We start from the raw sequence: 24,240 nt of genomic DNA, 5'->3' as shown, positions 1-24,240 counted from the left end.
TCTCTCTCCTCCTGTTCTCTCTCTCCTCCTCCTGTTCTCTCTCCTCCTCCTGTTGTCTCTCTCCTCCTGTTGTCTCTCTCCTCCTGTTGTCTCTCTCCTCCTGTTCCCTCTCTCCTCTCCCTGTTGTCTCTCTCCTCCTCCTGTTGTCTCTCTCCTCCTGTTGTCTCTCTCCTCCTCCTGTTGTCTCTCTCCTCCTCCTGTTCTCTCTCCTCCTCCTGTTGTCTCTCTCCTCCTGTTGTCTCTCTCCTCCTGTTCCCTCTCTCCTCTCCCTGTTGTCTCTCTCCTCCTCCTGTTGTCTCTCTCCTCCTGTTGTCTCTCTCATCCTGTGTTCTTTCTCCTCCTGTTGTCTCTCTCCTCCTGTTGTCTCTCTCCTCCTCCTGTTCTCTCTCTCCTCCTGTTCCCTCTCTCCTCCCCCTCTTGTCTCTCTCCTCCTCCTGTTGTCTCTCTCCTTTCCTCTCACCCCGGTCTCCCTGGTTCTGATGATTAGGGGTCAGCCCACTGCGGAGCTTTGTGAGTTTTGGTTAGACACCACGGAACCCTGAAAGCGTCTCTGATGTGATCAGGGAACCCCCCCCCCCCCCCCCCCAGCCCGGCGTAATCCCATTGTGGGACAGAATGAGGCAGTCAGAGGCCTGGGAAAACCTGTGGGGGAACTGAGAGAGGGAGAGAGGGAGGGAGGGAGGGAGGGAGTGGTGGAAGGGGGGGGGGATCTTGGCTCCTCATTGCAATTAGCCTAGGACACCCTTTAACACCCTAACTCCTGAAAACATCCCATTACACCCAAACCACGTCCCCAGGCTAATTGCTACAGACAGAGCCGACTGGTGGACCATATTAAGGATTTTCCTAACCCCTAAAAACCTCCTAGTATGGCCTGTGGTCTGGACTAAACCCCTTGGGTATCTCCTGGTTATCTCCTGGGGTATCTGGGGTATCATCTGGGGTATCTGGGGTATCATATGGTTATGTTTTGGGGTATCTGGTGTATCTCCTGGGGTATCTGGGGTATCTCCTGGGGTATCTGGGGTATCTCCTGAGGTATCTGGTGTATCTCCTGGGGTATCTCCTGGGGTATCTCCTGGGGTATCTGGGGTATCTCCTGGGGTATCTGGGGTATCTCCTGGGGTATCTGGGGTATCTCCTGGGGTATCTGGGGTATCTCCTGGGGTATCTGGGGTATCTCCTGGGGTATCTGGGGTATCTCCTGGGGTATCTGGGGTATCTCCTGGGGTATCTGGGGTATCTCCTGGGGTATCACTTGGTTATCTCCCCGGGGTATCTGGGGTATCTCCCCGGGGTATCTGGGGTATCTCCTGAGGTATCTGGGGTATCTCCTGGGGTATCTCTTGGTTATCTCCCCGGGGTATCTGGGGTATCTCCTGGGGTATCTGGGGTATCTCCTGGGGTATCTCTTGGTTATCTCCCCGGGGTATCTGGGGTATCTCCTGGGGTATCTAGGGTATCCCCTGGGGTATCTGGGGTATCTCTTTGTTATGTTCTGGGGTATCTGGGATATCTCCTTGGGTATCTCCTGGGGTATCTGGGGTATCTCCTGGGGTATCTCCTGGGGTATCTGGTGTATCTCCTGGGGTATCTGCGGTATCTCCTGGGGTATCTGGTGTATCTCCTGGGGTATCTGGGGTATCTCCTGGGGTATCTCCTGGGGTATCTAGGGTATCTCCTGGGGTATCTCCTGGGGTATCTAGGGTATCTCCTGGGGTATCTGCTGGGGTATCTAGGGTATCCCCTGGGGTATCTGGGGAATCTCCTGGGGTATCTGGGGTATCTGGGGTATCTCCTGGGTTATTTGGGGTATCCTTGACTTTGTTGTCCTTAAGCCATTTTTCCACAACTTTGGAAGTATGCTTGGGGTCATTGTGCATTTGGAAGAGCCATTTGTGACCAAGCTTTAACTTCCTGACTGATGTCTTGAGATGTTGCTTCAATATATACACATAATTCTCCCTCCTCATGATGCCATCTATTTTGTGAAGTGCACCAGTCCCTCCTGCAGCAAAGCAACCCCACAACATGATGCTGCCACCCCCGTGCTTCACGGTTGGGATGGTGTTCTTCGGCTTTGTGGTATGACGGCTGTGTGGTCCCATGGTGTTTATACTTGCGTGCTTTTGTTTATACAGATGAACGTGGTCCCTTCAGGTGTTTGGAAATTGCTCCCAAGGATGAACCAGACTTGTGGAGGTCTACAATTTTTTGGTCTTGGCTGATTTCTTTTGATTTTTCCATGATGTCAAGCAAAGAGGCACTGCGTTTGAAGGTTGGCCTTGAAATACATCCATAGGTACACCTCCAATTGATTTTTTATAACAGGTTGACACTCCTTTGGTGGCAATAACCTCAACCAAACGTTTTCTGTAGTTGTGGATCAGACCTGCACAACGGTCAGGAGGAATTTTGGACCATTCCTCTTTACAAAACTGTTTCAGTTCCATAATATTCTTGGGATGTCTGGTGTGAACTGCTCTCTTGAGGTCATGCCACAGCATCTCAATCGGGTTGAGGTCAGGACTGGACCACTCCAGAAGGCGTATTTTCTTCTATTGAAGCCATTCTGTTGTTGATTTACTTCTGTCTTTTGGGTTGTTGTCCTGTTGCATCACCTAACTTCTGTTGAGCTTCAATTGACAGACAGATAGCCTTACATTCTCCTGCAAAATGTCTTGATGAACTTGGGGATTCATTTTTCCGTCGATGATAGCAAGCTTTCCAGGCCCTGAGGCAGCAAAGCAGCACCAAACCATAATGCTCCCTCCACCATACTTTACAGTTGGGATGAGGTTTTGATGTTGGTGTGCTGTGCCTTTTTTCTCCACACATAGTGTTTTGTGTTCCTTCCAAACAATTGAACTTTAGTTTTATTTGTCTACAGAATATTTTGCTAGTAGCGCTGTGGAACATCCAGGTGCTCTTTTGCGAACTTCAGACGTGCAGCAATGTTTTTTCTGGACAGCAGTGGCTTCTTCCATGGTGTCCTCCCATGAACACCATTCTTGTTTAGTGTTTTACGTATTGTAGACTCGTCAACAGAGATGTTAGCATGTTTCAGAGATTTCTGTAAGTCTTTAGCTGACACGCTAGGATTCTTCTTAACCTCATTGAGCGTTCTGCGCTGTGCTCTTGCAGTCATCTTCGCAGGACGGCCACTCCTAGGGAGATTAGCAACAGTGCTGAAATTTCTCCATTTATAGACAATTTGTCTTACCGTGCATTGACTTTTAGAGATACTTTTGTAACCCTTTCCAGCTTTATGCAAGGCAACAATTCTTAATCTTAGGTCTTCTGAGATCTCTTTTGTTCGAGGCATGGTTCACATCAGGCAATTTTATTGTATTTTATTTTTTTATTTAACCTTTATTTAACCAGGAAGGGCTCATTGAGATTTAAAATCTCTTTTTCACGAGCGTCCTGGCCAAGATAGGCAGGACCAAGTCATTACAAAAATTACAGACAAACAACATGAAATACTTCTTGTGAATAGCAAACTCAAATTTAGTGAGTGTTTTTTATAGGGCAAGGCAGCTCTAACCAACATCTCCAATCTCATCTCATTGATTGGACTCCAGGTTAGCTGACTCCTGACTCCAATTAGCTTTTGGAGAAGTCATTAGCCTAGGAGTTCATGTACTTTTTCCAACCTACACTGTGAATGTTTAAATTATGTAATCAATATAGACAACAAAAAATACAATCATTTGTGTGTTATTAGTTTAAGCCCACTGTGTTTGTCTATTGTTGTGACTCAGATCAGATCAAATGTTATGTCAAATTTATGCAGAAATCCAGGTAATTCCAAAGGGTTCAGATACTTGTTCTTGCCACTGTAGATAGTTCTGTAAAACTGGTCACTTTAATAATGTTTACATACTGTTCTACCCACTTCATATGTATATACTGTATTCTATATAACTACTGCTGTCCACTTCATATGTATATACTGTATTCTACGTCCTGGTTCATCCTATTTAACTACTGCTGTCCACTTCATATGTATATACTGTATTCTATATAACTACTGCTGTCCACTTTATATGTATATACTGTATTCTAGTCGTGGTCCATCCTATATAACTACTGCTGTCCTCTTCATATGTATATACTGTATTCTATATAACTACTGCTGTCCACTTCATATGTATATACTGTATTCTAGTCCTGGTTCATCCTATATAACTACTGCTGTCCACTTCATATGTATATACTGTACTCTATATAACTACTGCTGTCCACTTCATATGTATATACTGTATTCTATATAACTACTGCTGTCCACTTCATATGTATATACTGTATTCTATATAACTACTGCTGTCCACTTCATATGTATATACTGTATTCTATATAACTACTGCTGTCCACTTCATATGTATATACTGTATTCTAGTCCTGGTTCATCCTATATAACTACTGCTGTCCACTTCATATGTATATACTGTATTCTAGTCCTGGTTCATCCTATATAACTACTGCTGTCTACTTCATATGTATATACTGTATTCTAGTCATGGTTCATCCAATATAACTACTGTCTATACACACCATCCTATTATAACTACTGTCCATAATGTCTATACACATCATTATATACCTACCAATTTTTATTTCGTACTTTGACATTGCTAGTTGTAATATTTCTAGATGTATTTATTTTCAGGATCTGCATGTATTGTTTTGTCACGTTAAATACTAGTGCACTGTCTAGGCAAGGAACATAAGCATTCCACCAATGACATGTGATTTAATTTGTTTGATTTGAGGGTAACCAATCATTTGGAGATATGAAGATGAACCACTTTATTTACATCAAAATAATAAATCCCATCAGGAGACATGAAGACGTATTGTACAAGTCTAATGTATAGGCTTTGAAACGGGACTGTTCTAACTGCTGTTCCCGAGGTGGAATACGAAAGTACATTTCAACAAAGACATGTTTTATGGTGGGCGATTGTAAAAGTCCTCCTTCTTTTGCATTCTATTTGTAGAGCAAAGGGGTTTCCACTCGATCTAATAGTCATTAACTTCCATTACAATCGTTTGAAGTAGAGGCAGTCCTTTTGTGTAATTGTCAAAGGTTTCATTTTTGGGGGGAGACGCACAAAGACATTTAACACGTGGCCAAGGCGTGGTACGGAGACCACAAGGGGAGAGTCGCTTTAAACCGCCGGTTTGGAGAACGACCCGAACATCATTTCTATGTGTCTCTCTCTTTCTCCTGCAGGAAGTCGCGTCGTTCCAGTCCTCAGTGCTATTCATAGGCAGAACACCGACAGTGAAGTAGCAGGTCAAGTGGCAAAAACAAACAACCGATTGAATGGATGGAGAGCATTCATCCACCCCTCCTCTCCCCCTGTAACTATTCTCCAGGTCGTTGCTGTAAATGTGTTGTCAGTCAACTTACCTGGTAAAATAAGGGTTAAATATATCAAACAAAAACGGGCCGACGGCGCAGTGGCAGCAGAGACAGAGGTTTGCGTATATATTCTGTTGTGTCATTGACAATGAGCTTAAACCTTAATACATCCATAACTCACATCATCTGTGGGAACTGCCATTCTTAACTTCTCAAGATGTATTAACAGCGTAACAAACACGAAGCATATTCATTACCCGGCTGTAGTCAAGGCCCCAAGGTGGAGTGGTGGAGCTGAGCCATAGATGTTACGGGATAAACGTTAAGTTTCTCATACAGGTGGGGACCCCTTCTACTTCTGACAAAATGAACATTTCCAGGTGGAATAGATTAGCTGAACACACAGAGCTAATGCGAAACAAACCACCAATTAGTTTCTGAATGAATGAGTGGACGTGGAGGTGTGAGCGGGCCACACACGGCCCCCTGGGACCTGGGCTCTGATCGCGTCCTCTCGACATGGCTACTGAGTGATTGTCCGCTCTTTCACCAGAGCTTTGCTGTCATTCACAACTCCTGTTCATCAGTACCACGATGCTAACGGAAGATGCCAAGTGGCTATCAAAGATGTCAATTTATTTAGTAGGGCGTATGCATTAAAAATACAGGATAATAGCGCATCGTCAACTAGACATTTAACAGCTTTTTGTGGGAATTAGTTTTCATTTTTTTAACGTGTTGTAATTATGTTAACTTAATTGTGGGTATATTTATATTGCCAGAATAGGAACACTTTGAGCCTCTTTCAATATGATACTGCCTTAAGACCAATAATACAAATTAAAATGTAAACGTAATGTAAATTTGACATTATGTAAAAACAACTGACATTCACATTAAAATAACAGCTTATACTAAACCCATGCATGGGTACTTCTCCAACGAATACACTTGTATGCCCAAACACATTATTTTAAAGACATTTTCAAACAAATGTTCTTTGTAAATTTAGACCTCGTTACATTAACTCAATTCATTGTAATGCTTTGTCTAATATATAGACTGTGAAGCCAATGTTTTTGGCCAATTCAAAGGATTTGAATTGGAGTAAAATGCATCTTTCTTAACCTGGGTGTCATGCAAACCAAAACTCAGAAGGAACTCAAATACAGTGAGGATGGAAAGTTGGACAATTTTGCGTTTTTCAAATAACTGAAAAAAGCTTCTTTTTTTCTGCAATCTAGAGCCGTACTCATTATGCTTATCCCTTTACACTCGTGAGAATTGGCCTGTACGGATAGGGCTAAATTGGCCTGTATGGTAGGGCTAAATTGGCCTGTATGGATAGGGGGCTAAATTGGCCTGTATGGATAGGGGGCTAAATTGGCCTGTATGGATAGGGGGCTAAATTGGCCTGTATGGATAGGGCTAAATTGGCCTGTATGGATAGGGGGCTAAATTGGCCTGTATGGATAGGGGGCTAAATTGGCCTGTATGGATAGGGGGCTAAATTGGCCTGTATGGATAGGGCTAAATTGGCCTGTATGGATAGGGGGCTAAATTGGCCTGTATGGATAGGGGGCTAAATTGGCCTGTATGGATAGGGGGCTAAATTGGCCTGTATGGATAGGGATAAATTGGCCTGTATGGATAGGGCTAAATTGACCTGTATGGATAGGGGGCTAAATTGGCCTGTATGGATAGGGGGCTAAATTGGCCTGTATGGATAGGGGGCTAAATTGCCCTGTATGGGTAGGGGGCTAAATTGGCCTGTATGGATAGAGCTAAATTGGCCTGTATGGATAGGGGGCTAAATTGGCCAGTATGGATAGGGGGCTAAATTGGCCTCTATGGATAGGGGGCTAAATTGGCCTGTATGGATAGGGGGCTAAATTGGCCTGTATGGATAGGGATAAATTGGCCTGTATGGATAGGGCTAAATTGGCCTGTATGGATAGGGGGCTAAATTGGCCTGTATGGATAGGGGGCTAAATTGGCCTGTATGGATAGGGGGCTAAATTGGCCTGTATGGATAGGGGGCTAAATTGGCCTGTATGGATAGGGGGCTAAATTGGCCTGTATGGATAGGGATAAATTGGCCTGTATGGATAGGGGGCTAAGTTGGCCTGTATGGATAGGGGGCTAAATTGGCCTGTATGGGTAGGGATAAATTGGCCTGTATGGATAGGGGGCTAAATTGCCCTGTATGGGTAGGGGGCTAAATTGGCCTGTATGGATAGAGCTAAATTGGCCTGTATGGATAGGGGGCTAAATTGGCCTGTATAGATAGGGATAAATTGGCCTGTATGGATAGGGGGCTAAGTTGGCCTGTATGGATAGGGGGCTAAATTGGCCTGTATGGATAGGGGGCTAAATTGCCCTGTATGGGTAGGGGGCTAAATTGGCCTGTATGGATAGAGCTAAATTGGCCTGTATGGATAGGGGGCTAAATTGCCCTGTATGGATAGGGGGCTAAATAGGCCTGTATGGGTAGGGGGCTAAATTGGCCTGTATGGATAGGGCTAAATTGGCCTGTATGGATAGGGCTAAATTGGCCTGTATGGTAGGGCTAAATTGGCCTGTATGGTAGGGCTAAATTGGCCTGTATGGATAGGGGGCTAAATTGGCCTGTTTGAATAGGGCTAAATTGGACTGTATTTATTTAACCTTTATTTAACTAGGCAAGTCAGTTAAGAACAAATTCTTATTTACAATGACGGCCTACCAGGGAACAGTGGGTTAACTGTTCTGTCTTGTTCAGGGGCAGAACTCCAGTTTTTTACCTTGTCAGCTCGGGGATTCGATCCAGCAACCTTTTGGTTACTGGCCCAACGCCCTAACCACTAGGCTACCTGCCGCCCCACATGCCCCTACGCTATGCCCCCTATGGGCATGACGCCTCTGCTTTCATATTCCAGAGGCTCTCCAGAGGGTAGTGAGGTCTGCACAACGCATCACCGGGGGTAAACTACCTGCCCTCCAGGACACCAACACCCGATGTGACAGTAAGGCCAAAATGATCATCAAGGACAGCAACCACCCGAGCCACTGCCTGTTCACCCCGCTATCATCTAGAAGGCGAGATCAGTACAGGTGCATCAAAGCTGGAACCGAGAGACTGTTAAACAGCTTCTATCTCAAGGCCATCAGACTGTTAAACAGCCATCACTAACTCAGAGTGGCTGCTGCCAACATACTGACTCAAATCTCTAGCCACTTTAATAATGGAAAAATTGATGTAATTAAACGTATCACTAGCCACTTTAAACAATGCCACTTTATATAATGTTTACATACCCTACATTACTCATCTCATATGTATATATTGTACTCTATACCATCTACTGTATCTTGCCTATGCCGTTCAGTCATCACTCATTCATATATTTATATGTATATATTGTTATTCATTCCTTTACACTTGTGTGTCTATAAGGTAGTTGTTGTGGAATTGTTAGGTTAGATTACTTGTTAGATATTACTGCACGGTCGGAACTAGAAGCACAAGCATTTCGCTACACTCTCATTAACATCTGCTAACCATGTGTATGTGACCTATAACATCTGCTAACCATGTGTATGTGATCTATAACATCTGCTAACCATGTGTATGGACCAATAACATCTGCTAACCATGTGTACGTGACCAATACAATACATTTGATTTGATTTGATTTCATGAATTCATCCCTTCTTTCTGGATGTGATTGGATGGGAGAAGGCAATGGCTTTGGCATGATTTCCTTTTGCTTTCACCAATCAATCCTTCTCAGATCAGTGATTTCTCTCCATGGAAACATGAAGGAAGGAAGGTGACACCTTGTGGCCAACTTGATATACTTCAATATCACATGACAAACACTGACGTTCATCTTCCGTCCCATTATCTAAGATCCTGTCTCATTATCTAATATCCTGCCTCTATCTAAGATCCTGCCTCTATCTAAGATCCTGTCTCATTATCTAATATCCTGTCTCATTATCTAAGATCCTGCCTCATTATCTAAGATCCTGCCTCTATCTAAGATACTGTCTCATTACCTAAGATACTGTCTCATCTAAGATCCTGTCTCATTACCTGAGATCCTGTCTCATTATCTAAGATCCTTTCTCATTACCTAAGATCCTGTCTCATTATCTAAGATCCTGTCTCATTACCTAAGATCCTGTCTCATTATCTAAGATCCTGTCTGATTATCTAAGATCCTGTCTCATTATCTAAGATCCTGTCTCATTATCTAAGATCCTGTCTCATTACCTAAGATACTGTCTCATCTAAGATCCTGTCTCATTACCTAAGATCCTGTCTCATTATCTAAGATCCTTTCTCATTACCTAAGATCCTGTCTCATTATCTAAGATCCTGTCTCATTACCTAAGATCCTGTCTCATTATCTAAGATCCTGCCTCATTATCTAAGATCCTGCCTCTATCTAAGATACTGTCTCATTACCTAAGATACTGTCTCATCTAAGATCCTGTCTCATTACCTAAGATCCTGTCTCATTATCTAAGATCCTTTCTCATTACCTAAGATCCTGTCTCATTATCTAAGATCCTGTCTCATTACCTAAGATCCTGTCTCATTATCTAAGATCCTGTCTGATTATCTAAGATCCTGTCTCATTATCTAAGATCCTGTCTCATTATCTAAGATCCTGTCTCATTACCTAAGATACTGTCTCATCTAAGATCCTGTCTCATTACCTAAGATCCTGTCTCATTATCTAAGATCCTTTCTCATTACCTAAGATCCTGTCTCATTATCTAAGATCCTGTCTCATTACCTAAGATCCTGTCTCATTATCTAAGATCCTGTCTGATTATCTAAGATCCTGTCTCATTATCTAAGATCCTGTCTCATTATCTAAGATCCTGTCTCATTACCTAAGATACTGTCTCATCTAAGATCCTGTCTCATTACCTAAGATCCTGTCTCATTATCTAAGATCCTTTCTCATTACCTAAGATCCTGTCTCATTATCTAAGATCCTGTCTCATTACCTAAGATACTGTCTCATCTAAGATCCTGTCTCATTACCTAAGATCCTGTCTCATTATCTAAGATCCTTTCTCATTACCTAAGATCCTGTCTCATTATCTAAGATCCTTTCTCATTACCTAAGATCCTGTCTCATTATCTAAGATCCTGTCTCATTACCTAAGATCCTGTCTCATTATCTAAGATCCTGTCTCATTATCTAAGATCCTGTCTCATTATCTAAGATCCTGTCTCATTATCTAAGATCCTGTCTCATTACCTAAGATCCTGTCTCATTATCTAAGATCCTTTCTCATTACCTAAGATCCTGTCTCATTATCTAAGATCCTGTCTCATTACCTAAGTTACTGTCTCATCTTAGATCCTGTCTCATTACCTAAGATCCGGTCTCATTACCTAAGATCCTGTCTGATTATCTAAGATCCTGTCTCATTACCTAAGATCCTGTCTCATTATCTAAGATCCTGTCTCATTACCTAAGATACTGTCTCATCTAAGATCCTGTCTCATTACCTAAGATCCTGTCTCATCTAAGATCCTGTCTCATTACCTAAGATCCTGTCTCATTATCTAAGATCCTGTCTCATTACCTAAGATCCGGTCTCATTACCTAAGATCCTGTCTGATTATCTAAGATAGCATCTCACCGACCTACGGTGTTTAATGTTAACACATGAAGATCCACAGGGTGGCAGTATAGACTAGGCCGACCATAAAGAGTAGCCAGCACGCTGACCTAGGTCTCCGAACCCGCCACTACAGGCAAGTCAAAACCATAACAGCAAGTCAACTGCCATTCACATGTGTTAACCTAACACTGGGAGCGGCAACAGGCATCACATATGCAACAACCAAGCCTGAGGGATACAACAAAAGTCATTTGAGGTTATGAATTCCTGTTAGTCTATGTAGCTGACTTTAAGTAGACCTGCATCGTTTTCCCTTGTTAATGTGTGGAGCTTGTGTCTCTAAAGTCATGTAGATCTGCCATCAATTAACTTTAGCTTGTTCCGGTCAGTAGACAGAACACAACACGGTTAATCATTTCACTTCAGCCTCTATTAAACTGACCTCGAAGCCGTCTCTACTACTACTACTACTACGCTTGGGTTCAGTCTTTAACTGGATAATAAAATATCAAAGTATAGATTGTCTGACTTTCTTTGGTCAGAAGAACAGGAATCCGCATGGAGACGTGGCGAGTACGTAGCGTTGGACTCACTGCGTCACGTTTCCCTGTATGCGTTAGTTTCCTGTCAGGCCGATAATGTCCTGCATTGACAGCATTATATAAAACAAGAGTGATTATCTCTTCAGCACGACCTAATGTCGATATATAAAATACTGTTGATATTGATTATTTTTAATTATTGTGCCTAATTAATAGATTTGACCACTGTTGATGACATTCAATCTGCATAGTCGTTCTGACTCAAATATATCCTAATGATTTCTGGCTAACTAAATAGAGAGCTGTATATGCCTCTATAAATGAAGTTTGATTTGATTTATGCCTACTAATGTTAACGTGGACTTGAATCCAGGCAACAAAACAATTCACCAAATTCATAAATGGGCACCGACCTATTTATGAAACTATCTACAGGATTTAGTATGAATTTAGTTTGTCTTATTTTGTTAAAACATTTCTTTGTTAATTGTCATTCTATAATGTATGCTTTATTATAATGATTAAATTAAATCGAATCCTATTGACTTTCCGATTCATTTAAAGATAGGTAAGCTCTATGGGAATGTTTTTTGTATTCAATAAAGGGAGTCCCACACTCTATATAAAAGCTCCCAGTAATTTAAACCATCAATGTTTCGGCATCACTGGGCCTTCTTCTGAGTCTTTATTTATCAATGTATTATATATGCAACTAATATATGCCTGAAACAAGACCCCTGTAAACCCAATAACAGTGTTTAAAGCCAGACTCAGTTCCCAAAACAAAGTGATACAAATTGAAGGTTTTACTAATTATAAGTACATCAGCATTGTTTACAAATTGAAGATCAGATTTGTCCAGGTCATTATGATGCATAGGCCTCGTGCATGATTCATCAATACTACGGCAACACATCAACAATACATATCTAGCTATATCCATCCCAATACAAACAACACATCAACAATACATATCTACCTATATCCCTCCCAATACAAACAACACATCAACAATACATATCTAGCTATATCCCCACAATACAAACAACACATCAACAATACATATCTAGCTATATCCCCACAATACAAACAACACATCAACAATACATATCTAGCTATATCCCCACAATACAAACAACACATCAACAATACATATCTAGCTGTATCCCTCCCAATACAAACAACACATTAACAATACATATCTAGCTATATCCCCACAATACAAACAACACATCAACAATACATATCTAGCTATATCCCTCCCTCCCAATACAAACAACACATCAACAATACATATCTAGCTATATCCCTCCCAATACAAACAACACATCAAAAATGAGAGTTGAGTGATACAGAATAAACGTGTAATTTAGCAGACAAATGCATGTCGTAACAGTTAATAATATTGGCTCCTGGCTGCCAGTCTGTCTGTTAGACAGGAAACACTGGTGGGTCTGTCTGCTAGACAGGAAACACTGGTGGATCTGTCTGCTAGACAGGAAACACTGGTGGGTCTGTCTGCTAGACAGGAAACACTGGTGGGTCTGTCTGCTAGACAGGAAACACTGGTGGGTCTGTCTGCTAGACAGGAAACACTGGTGGATCTGTCTGCTAGACAGGAAACACTGGTGGATCTGTCTGCTAGACAGGAAACACTGGTGGGTCTGTCTGCTAGACAGGAAACACTGGTGGATCTGTCTGCTAGACAGGAAACACTGGTGGATCTGTCTGCTAGACAGGAAACACTGGTGGGTCTGTCTGCTAGACAGGAAACACTGGTGGGTCTGTCTGCTAGACAGGAAACACTGGTGGGTCTGTCTGCTAGACAGGAAACACTGGTGAGTCTGTCTGCTAGACAGGAAACACTGGTGGGTCTGTCTGCTAGACAGGAAACACTGGTGGGTCTGTCTGCTAGACAGGAAACACTGGTGGATCTGTCTGTCTGTCCGTCCGTCCATCCGTCCGTCCGTCTGTTGTAACAAAGGTGCTTTGATGTTGCTTGCTTGAGCTTCTGAATGAAAACTGGAATTGAATTGTGGACGATTTTCTTCCAGCAAACGATTAAGAATATCTTCCTATGGATAATAACCACGAAAGCCAACTCTGTCTACTGGTAAGTGAAGCAAGCTACACTATATCTGCAAAAGTATGAGGACACCCCTTCAAATTAGTGGATTGGGCTATTTCAGCCATACCCGTTGCTGACGTGTATAAAATCGAGCACACAGCCATGCAATCTCCATAGACAGACATTGGCAGTAGAATGGCCTTTCTGAAGAGCTCAGTGACTTTCAATGTGGCACCGTCATAGGATGCCACCTTTCCAACAAGTCAGTGTGTCAAATTTCTGCCCTGCTAGAGCTGCCCCGGTCAACTGTAAGTTCTGTTATTGTGACGTGGAAACGTCTAGGAGCAACAACGGCTCAGCCACGAAGTGGTAGGCCACACAAGCTCACAGTACAGGACCGCCATGTGCTGAAGCGTGTGAAAATCATCTGTCCTCTGTTGCAACAATCACTACCGAGTTCCAAACTGCCTCTGGAAGCAACGTCAGCACAATAACTGTTTGTCGGGAGCTTCATGAAATGGGTTTCAGTGGACAAGCAGCCGCACACAAGAATAAGATCACCATGCGCAATACGAAGCATCGGCTGGAGTGGTGTAAAGCTCGTCGCCGTTGGACTCTGGAGCAGTGGAAACGTGTTCTCTGGAGTGGTGTAAAGCTCGCCGCCATTGGACTCTGGAGCAGTGGAAACGCGTTCTCTGGAGTGGTGTAAAGCTCGCCGCCGTTGGACTCTGGAGCAGTGGAAACGTGTTCTCTGGAGTGGTGTAAAGCTCGCCGCCGTTGGACTCTGGAGCAGTGGAAACGCGTTCTCTGGAGTGGTGTAAAGCTCGCCGCCGTTGGACTCTGGAGCAGTGGAAACGCGTTCTCTGGAGTGGTGTAAAGCTCGCCGCCGTTGGACTCTGGAGCAGTGGAAACGCGTTCTCTGGAGTGGTGTAAAGCTCGCCGCCGTTGGACTCTGGAGCAGTGGAAACGCGTTCTCTGGAGTGGTGTAAAGCTCGCCGCCGTTGGACTCTGGAGCAGTGGAAACGCGTTCTCTGGAGTGGTGTAAAGCTCGCCGCCGTTGGACTCTGGAGCAGTGGAAACGCGTTCTCTGGAGTGGTGTAAAGCTCGCCGCCGTTGGACTCTGGAGCAGTGGAAACGCGTTCTCTGGAGTGGTGTAAAGCTCGCCGCCGTTGGACTCTGGAGCAGTGGAAACGCGTTCTCTGGAGTGGTGTAAAGCTCGCCGCCGTTGGACTCTGGAGCAGTGGAAACGTGTTCTCAGGAGTGGTGTAAAGCTCGCCGCCGTTGGACTCTGGAGCAGTGGAAACGTGTTCTCCGGAGTGGTGTAAAGCTCGCCGCCGTTGGACTCTGGAGCAGTGGAAACGCGTTCTCCGGAGTGGTGTAAAGCTCGCCGCCGTTGGACTCTGGAGCAGTGGAAACGCGTTCTCTGGAGTGGTGTGAAGCTCGCCGCCGTTGGACTCTGGAGCAGTGGAAACGTGTTCTCTGGAGTGGTGTGAAGCTCGCCGCCGTTGGACTCTGGAGCAGTGGAAACGTGTTCTCTGGAGTGGCGTAAAGCTCGCAGCCGTTGGACTCTGGAGCAGTGGAAACGTGTTCTCTGGAGTGGCGTAAAGCTCGCCGCCGTTGGACTCTGGAGCAGTGGAAACGTGTTCTCTGGAGTGGCGTAAAGCTCGCCGCCGTTGGACTCTGGAGCAGTGGAAACGTGTTCTCTGGAGTAGCGTAAAGCTCGCCGCCGTTGGACTCTGGAGCAGTGGAAACGTGTTCTCTGGAGTGGCGTAAAGCTCGCCGCCGTTGGACTCTGGAGCAGTGGAAACGTGTTCTCTGGAGTGGCGTAAAGCTCGCCGCCGTTGGACTCTGGAGCAGTGGAAACGCGTTCTCTGGAGTGATGATTCACAATTCACCACCTGGCAGTCCGACGGACGAATCTGAGTTTGGCGGATGCCAGGAGAACGCTACCTGCCCCAATGCATAGTGCCAACTGTAAAGTTTGGTGGAGGAGGAATAATGGTCTGGGGTTGTTTTTCATGGTTCAGGCCCCTTAGTTCCAGTGAAGGGAAATCTTAACGCTACAGCATACAATGACATTCTAGACGATTCTGTGCTTCCAACTTTGTGGCAACAGTTTGGGGAAGGCCCTTTCCTGTTTCAGCATGACAATGCCCCCGTGCACAAAACGAGGTCAATACAGAAATGGTTTGTCGAGATCGGTGTGGAAGAACTTGACTGGCCTGCACAGAGCCCTGACCTCAACCCCATCGAACACCTTTGGGATGAATTGGAATGCCGACTGGTAGCCAGGCCTAATCGCCCAACATCAGTGCCAGACTCTTGTGGCTGAATGGATGCAAGTCCCCGCAGCAATGTTCCAACATCTAGTGGAAAGCCTTCCCAGAAGAGTGGAGGCTGTTATAGCAGTAAAGGGGGGACCAACTCCATATTAATACCAATGATTTTGGAATGAGATGTACGACAAGCAGGTGTCCACATACTTTTGGTCATGTAGCGTAGCTAGCTAGCTAGTTAATTTAGCTGGCTAGAAAACAGATAGATACACACACAGTCCTTGCTTGCAAATGTGCATAGCCTACCGGTGGGTGATTAACCTACAGCCAAAAAAACGTTCATGCTTTTGCAAACTTTGCCAGAGTTGCTAGCTGGCTAATTGTTTTCCTCTTGGGTGTGGAGTTTACTATTGCAACCTTTTGAGGGAGGACTTTTGTAGGCAAGTGTTTGCATTGCAAGAGTTTATGCAGATAATGATGCTACGTTGCACCGCAGTAGGAGGTTTATATTGTTGAACTTGTCAAATCAGCTACGTTGCACCGCAGTAGGAGGTTTATATTGTTGTACTTGTCAAATCAGCTACGTTGCACCGCAGTAGAAGGTCCTATATTGTTGAACTTGTCAAATCAGCTACGTTGCATCGCAGTAGGAGGTCCTATATTGTTGAACTTGTCAAATCAGCTACGTTGCACCGCAGTAGAAGGTCCTATATTGTTGAACTTGTTCATGTAAATTAGAATGACATTTTACTCCTGTAACGTTCATAGCTGACTCCACTTGTAACTTGTTTATACAGTACAGTAGAAACACGCTTGTTGTAATCTACAATTAAAAGAGAACGCTAGCTATCTGATACCGACTGATCGAACAGCCTGGTATCAGAGCATTCCGTATTATTCTGTACTTAAATAAGACAGATGGTTACTTAAGGGTGGTTGGTCGGGGTGGATGGGTGGGTGGGTATAAATGGGTGGGCGTATAATGTGAAACGTCTAGCAACTCAAAAGGTCGCGAGTTCGAATCTCATCACGGACAACTTAAGCATTATAGCTAATTAGAAATGTTTCAATTACTTACTACTTTGCAAGTACTTAGCATGTTAGCTAACCTTTCACCTAACATTAATCCTAACCTTAACCCTTTAACCTAACCCTGCCCCTAACGTTAGCCACCTAGCTAGAATTCGCAACATATCATTCGTTTTGCTATTTCATGACACATCAACCATTTTACAAATTCGTAACATATTGCACGTTTTCCAAATGTGTAATATATAATACAAATTGTAATTTGTAACATATCATACGAAATGGGTGACGGACAGCCACAAATTAACACATAAAACATATCATACCAACTGGCGTGTTCTCGGATTTACGTACAGAAATAATACGAACTACTCTGAGACCAGGTTGGATAGAAGGGTTGCTGGCCCAGCAGCAGCTTGAAAACTCTCACATGCAGCCCATTATGAAATCCTGCCTGGGTTTGTTTACATGATGTTTGGGTTTGTTTTCGTGGCTCCTACAGTTAGATTTTTTCATCATCACAAATAATGTTAATGAGATTTACGGAGTCTGGCTTTGAACTCAATGGCTGTGTTTAAGAGCATTTAAGGCTCTTAACAACCAATGAGAATGTTGTTCTACAGCATCGTTCCGTCGGTAATGATTTTCTAATGCCCCACTCTGAGCATTAGAGCATATTTAGGGGGGAGACTTATTAACTTTACAAGTTAATTGTGTAACATCATGAAAGCTAAAACCCATAGGCTATATAGGTCCTTGGAGGAATACACCACAAACTGCCCACGAATTCTGTAATATCTTGGGAAATTACGAAATGATTCACGACCAGAATTCCCAATAAATTGTCAGTCCGTACAGTGCAGAGCTCAACAGCTGTAGTGATACACGGACCTCCATGTGTTGTGACTACAGCCACTGGCATCAGTGATTGAAATGTCTCCACTGAAACAACAGTTAATAGTTAATATATTATCAGCCGAGACGCGATATAGTTTCTTATTAAACCCATGAGAGTAGTCTAACCTACACTTAACCTTCCCGCGGTGACTGCATGTCTGAGTTCATCGAGGCTTGAATTTCGATAAAATCTCAAATTAATCTACGCCCTATTTTACTATATTCGTGCCCTGGAATCCACAATAACCATAGCCATCTGAAATCAAATAAAAGTATAGCCCTATAGAAAAAAAATATATATATTTTGAAGGTAGGCCAATCTATGTTTCTTTCTCCGAAAGAAAAGTGTTCATGTCAGTTCCATAAAATAGCCTACACCAGATGCACATGTCCAGCAATAATGATCATAAAATAGCCTACACCAGATGCACAAGTCCAGCAATAATGATCATAAAATAGCCTACACCAGATGCCCATGTCCAGCAATAATGATCATAAAATAGCCTACACCAGATGCCCATGTCCAGCAATAATGATCATAAAATAGCCTACACCAGATGCACATGTCCAGCAATAATGATCATAAAATAGCCTACACCAGATGCCCTTGTCCAGCAATAATGATCATAAAATAGCCTACACCAGATGCCCATGTCCAGCAATAATGATCATAAAATAGCCTACACCAGATGCACATGTCCAGCAATAATGATCATAAAATAGCCTACACCAGATGCACTTGTCCAGCAATAATGATCATAAAATAGCCTACACCAGATGCACTTGTCCAGCAATAATGATCATAAAATAGCCTACACCAGATGCCCATGTCCAGCAATAATGACCATAAAATAGCCTACACCAGATGCCCATGTCCAGCAATAATGACCATAAAATAGCCTACACCAGATGCCCATGTCCAGCAATAATGACCATAAAATAGCCTACACCAGATGCACATGTCCAGCAATAATGATCATAAAATAGCCTACACCAGATGCACATGTCCAGCAATAATGACCATAAAATAGCCTACACCAGATGCCCTTGTCCAGCAATAATGACCATAAAATAGCCTACACCAGATGCACATGTCCAGCAATAATGATCATAAAATAGCCTACACCAGATGCCCATGTCCAGCAATAATGATCATAAAATAGCCTACACCAGATGCCCATGTCCAGCAATAATGATCATAAAATAGCCTACACCAGATGCCCATGTCCAGCAATAATGATCATAAAATAGCCTACACCAGATGCCCTTGTCCAGCAATAATGATCATAAAATAGCCTACACCAGATGCCCTTGTCCAGCAATAATGATCATAAAATAGCCTACACCAGATGCCCATGTCCAGCAATAATGATCATAAAATAGCCTACACCAGATGCCCATGTCCAGCAATAATGATCATAAAATAGCCTACACCAGATGCACATGTCCAGCAATAACGATCATAAAATAGCCTACACCAGATGCCCATGTCCAGCAATAATGATCATAAAATAGCCTACACCAGATGCCCATGTCCAGCAATAATGATCATAAAATAGCCTACACCAGATGCCCATGTCCAGCAATAATGATCATAAAATAGCCTACACCAGATGCCCATGTCCAGCAATAATGACCATAAAATAGCCTACACCAGATGCCCATGTCCAGCAATAATGATCATACAATAGCCTACACCAGATGCACATGTCCAGCAATAATGATCATAAAATAGCCTACACCAGATGCCCATGTCCAGCAATAATGATCATAAAATAGCCTACACCAGATGCCCATGTCCAGCAATAATGATCATAAAATAGCCTACACCAGATGCACATGTCCAGCAATAATGACCATAAAATAGCCTACACCAGATGCCCTTGTCCAGCAATAATGATCATAAAATAGCCTACACCAGATGCACATGTCCAGCAATAATGATCATAAAATAGCCTACACCAGATGCCCATGTCCAGCAATAATGATCATAAAATAGCCTACACCAGATGCCCATGTCCAGCAATAATGATCATAAAATAGCCTACACCAGATGCCCATGTCCAGCAATAATGATCATAAAATAGCCTACACCAGATGCCCTTGTCCAGCAATAATGATCATAAAATAGCCTACACCAGATGCCCTTGTCCAGCAATAATGATCATAAAATAGCCTACACCAGATGCCCATGTCCAGCAATAATGATCATAAAATAGCCTACACCAGATGCCCATGTCCAGCAATAATGATCATAAAATAGCCTACACCAGATGCACATGTCCAGCAATAATGATCATAAAATAGCCTACACCAGATGCCCATGTCCAGCAATAATGATCATAAAATAGCCTACACCAGATGCCCATGTCCAGCAATAATGATCATAAAATAGCCTACACCAGATGCCCATGTCCAGCAATAATGATCATAAAATAGCCTACACCAGATGCACATGTCCAGCAATAATGATCATAAAATAGCCTACACCAGATGCCCATGTCCAGCAATAATGACCATAAAATAGCCTACACCAGATGCACATGTCCAGCAATAATGATCATAAAATAGCCTACACCAGATGCACATGTCCAGCAATAATGATCATAAAATAGCCTACACCAGATGCACATGTCCAGCAATAATGTTCATAAAATAGCCTACACCAGATGCACATGTCCAGCAATAATGACCATAAAATAGCCTACACCAGATGCCCATGTCCAGCAATAATGACCATAAAATAGCCTACACCAGATGCCCATGTCCAGCAATAATGACCATAAAATAGCCTACACCAGATGCCCATGTCCAGCAATAATGATCATAAAATAGCCTACACCAGATGCACATGTCCAGCAATAATGATCATAAAATAGCCTACACCAGATGCCCATGTCCAGCAATAATGACCATAAAATAGCCTACACCAGATGCACATGTCCAGCAATAATGATCATAAAATAGCCTACACCAGATGCACATGTCCAGCAATAATGATCATAAAATAGCCTACACCAGATGCACATGTCCAGCAATAATGTTCATAAAATAGCCTACACCAGATGCACATGTCCAGCAATAATGACCATAAAATAGCCTACACCAGATGCCCATGTCCAGCAATAATGACCATAAAATAGCCTACACCAGATGCCCATGTCCAGCAATAATGACCATAAAATAGCCTACACCAGATGCCCATGTCCAGCAATAATGACCATAAAATAGCCTACACCAGATGCCCATGTCCAGCAATAATGATCATAAAATAGCCTACACCAGATGCCCATGTCCAGCAATAATGACCATAAAATAGCCTACACCAGATGCCCATGTCCAGCAATAATGACCATAAAATAGCCTACACCAGATGCACATGTCCAGCAATAATGACCATAAAATAGCCTACACCAGATGCCCTTGTCCAGCAATAATGACCATAAAATAGCCTACACCAGATGCACATGTCCAGCAATAATGACCATAAAATAGCCTACACCAGATGCCCATGTCCAGCAATAATGACCATAAAATAGCCTACACCAGATGCACATGTCCAGCAATAATGACCATAAAATAGCCTACACCAGATGCCCATGTCCAGCAATAATGACCATAAAATAGCCTACACCAGATGCACATGTCCAGCAATAATGACCATAAAATAGCCTACACCAGATGCACATGTCCAGCAATAATGACCATAAAATAGCCTACACCAGATGCACATGTCCAGCAATAATGACCATAAAATAGCCTACACCAGATGCACATGTCCAGCAATAATGACCATAAAATAGCCTACACCAGATGCACATGTCCAGCAATAATGTTCATAAAAGTGTAAAGAAAAATGTGTGAAAATGAGGTTACATAAAAAAATAAGATCTTATTAGCCTATCCGTTCTTGAATATGAGGTTTCCACAATAACACTGTAGGTACTCATACTTATAATATAATGATGATAATTATAACACATTATAGTAATTAACTATAGATCTATTCATTTAAAAAAATCTCAAAGTCAATTTCAGCTATATATTCCTATGACGGTCCGTTTCAGGCCTGCTCGCCTACTTCATCAACTCTTCCTGGCCGATGCAGGTTAGAATTCACCTATTTGGGCTATTAGGTCATGTTATATTAATGAAGGCGATATAAGCGATATGAAAGGTCATGTTATTAAATGAATGAGGGCGACATAATCACTCATAAACCTACCGACTTTTTTCGGCCCTGCACCCCACTAAAGGATGTACGTTTGATCACACTCGCCTGGCGATATAAGAGGTATGAAAGGTAACGTTATTAAATGAATGAAGGCAATATAAGAGGTGCCGTATTGCAATGAATATGTATAATATAGGCTTGCTTAGTCAGTCTATCTGCTATGAGGATTATAGTTCCCTTTTCTGCATTACGCCTCATTATCACGCTGTTGAGATTTCCAAATTAGTCTTAACTTATCCAAGGGCCTGGACTTCTGATTTTAAAAGCTTGTTTCCGCTTTAGAAAACTGAGAGGGAATCTAATATCACATAAACATACAGTCATAGTAATTAGAAGTAATAACAACATCACAACAAGATGGTAACATCACGTTGACAGATCTCTCTTCAGAACCCACCCCTGTCAGCGGTCTTGGTGCAGGGAAGGGTCTGAGGAGACCCCTGTCAGCGGTCTTGGTGCAGGGAAGGGTCTGAGGAGACCCCTGTCAGCGGTCTTGGTGCAGGGAAGGGTCTGAGGAGACCCCTGTCAGCGGTCTTGGTGCAGGGAAGGGTCTGAGGAGACCCCTGTCAGCGGTCTTGGTGCAGGGAAGGGTCTGAGGAGACCCCTGTCAGCGGTCTTGGTGCGGGGAAGGGTCTGAGGAGACCCCTGTCAGCGGTCTTGGTGCAGGGAAGGGTCTGAGGAGACCCCTGTCAGCGGTCTTGGTGCGGGGAAGGGTCTGAGGAGACCCCTGTCAGCGGTCTTGGTGCAGGGAAGGGTCTGAGGAGGAGACCCCTGTCAGTGGTCTTGGTGCGGGGAAGGGTCTGAGGAGGAGACCCCTGTCAGCGGTCTTGGTGCGGGGAAGGGTCTGAGGAGACCCCTGTCAGCGGTCTTGGTGCGGGGAAGGGTCTGGGGAGACCCCTGTCAGCGGTCTTGGTGCAGGGAAGGGTCTGAGGAGACCCCTGTCAGCGGTCTTGGTGCGGGGAAGGGTCTGAGGAGACCCCTGTCAGCGGTCTTGGTGCAGGGAAGGGTCTGAGGAGACCCCTGTCAGCGGTCTTGGTGCAGGGAAGGGTCTGAGGAGACCCCTGTCAGCGGTCTTGGTGCGGGGAAGGGTCTGAGGAGACCCCTGTCAGCGGTCTTGGTGCAGGGAAGGGTCTGAGGAGACCCCTGTCAGCGGTCTTGGTGCGGGGAAGGGTCTGAGGAGACCCCTGTCAGCGGTCTTGGTGCAGGGAAGGGTCTGAGGAGGAGACCCCTGTCAGTGGTCTTGGTGCGGGGAAGGGTCTGAGGAGGAGACCCCTGTCAGCGGTCTTGGTGCGGGGAAGGGTCTGAGGAGACCCCTGTCAGCGGTCTTGGTGCGGGGAAGGGTCTGGGGAGACCCCTGTCAGCGGTCTTGGTGCAGGGAAGGGTCTGAGGAGACCCCTGTCAGCGGTCTTGGTGCAGGGAAGGGTCTGGGGAGACCCCTGTCAGCGGTCTTGGTGCGGGGAAGGGTCTGAGGAGACCCCTGTCAGCGGTCTTGGTGCGGGGAAGGGTCTGAGGAGGAGACCCCTGTCAGCGGTCTTGGTGCGGGGAAGGGTCTGGGGAGGAGACCCCTGTCAGCGGTCTTGGTGTGGGGAAGGGTCTGAGGAGGAGACCCCTGTCAGCGGTCTTGGTGCGGGGAAGGGTCTGAGGAGACCCCTGTCAGCGGTCTTGGTGCGGGGAAGGGTCTGAGGAGACAGGAGGAAACCTAGACAAGTCGGGATGGAGCACCAGAAGCACTACGACATAAGAAGCGTTTGACATATTTTTAAAAAGCATATTATTGATATTATAGGCTACGCTTTAATGAATGGATAAAGTACTGTCATCCTCCAACGTGTTGGCTAACCAACACTGGTTTCATTATACATCATTTTGGTGTGATAGTCAATATTCAGGACAAGAAATGTGAGTGGATATTTAACCTGTTTTTGCTGGTGTTGTCTTTGCAGAATGAGCCCCCTCAAAAAATCAGCGGAGGAAACACGACCAGGCTATTTGGTTTCATATGAAGCTATTGTTTGCTATATGGCTTGCTGCACGTCGTCTCCAACTCTAAATCCACACGCCAGGTACATCAGAGAAGTCATTGGCAGGTGTTACTCTTCCAATCAGCGCAATCTATAATAACATTGCTGCGCTTGCGCACATCTCAGTCCTCCCGGTTCAAAAGAACGTTGATTTCTCCTCGTGTCCTCCCG

The sequence above is a fragment of the Salmo trutta genome, chromosome 33, assembly GCF_901001165.1.
Source record: "Salmo trutta chromosome 33, fSalTru1.1, whole genome shotgun sequence".
NCBI classification, from domain to species: domain Eukaryota; kingdom Metazoa; phylum Chordata; class Actinopteri; order Salmoniformes; family Salmonidae; genus Salmo; species Salmo trutta.
This window is presented reverse-complemented; position numbering follows the sequence as displayed.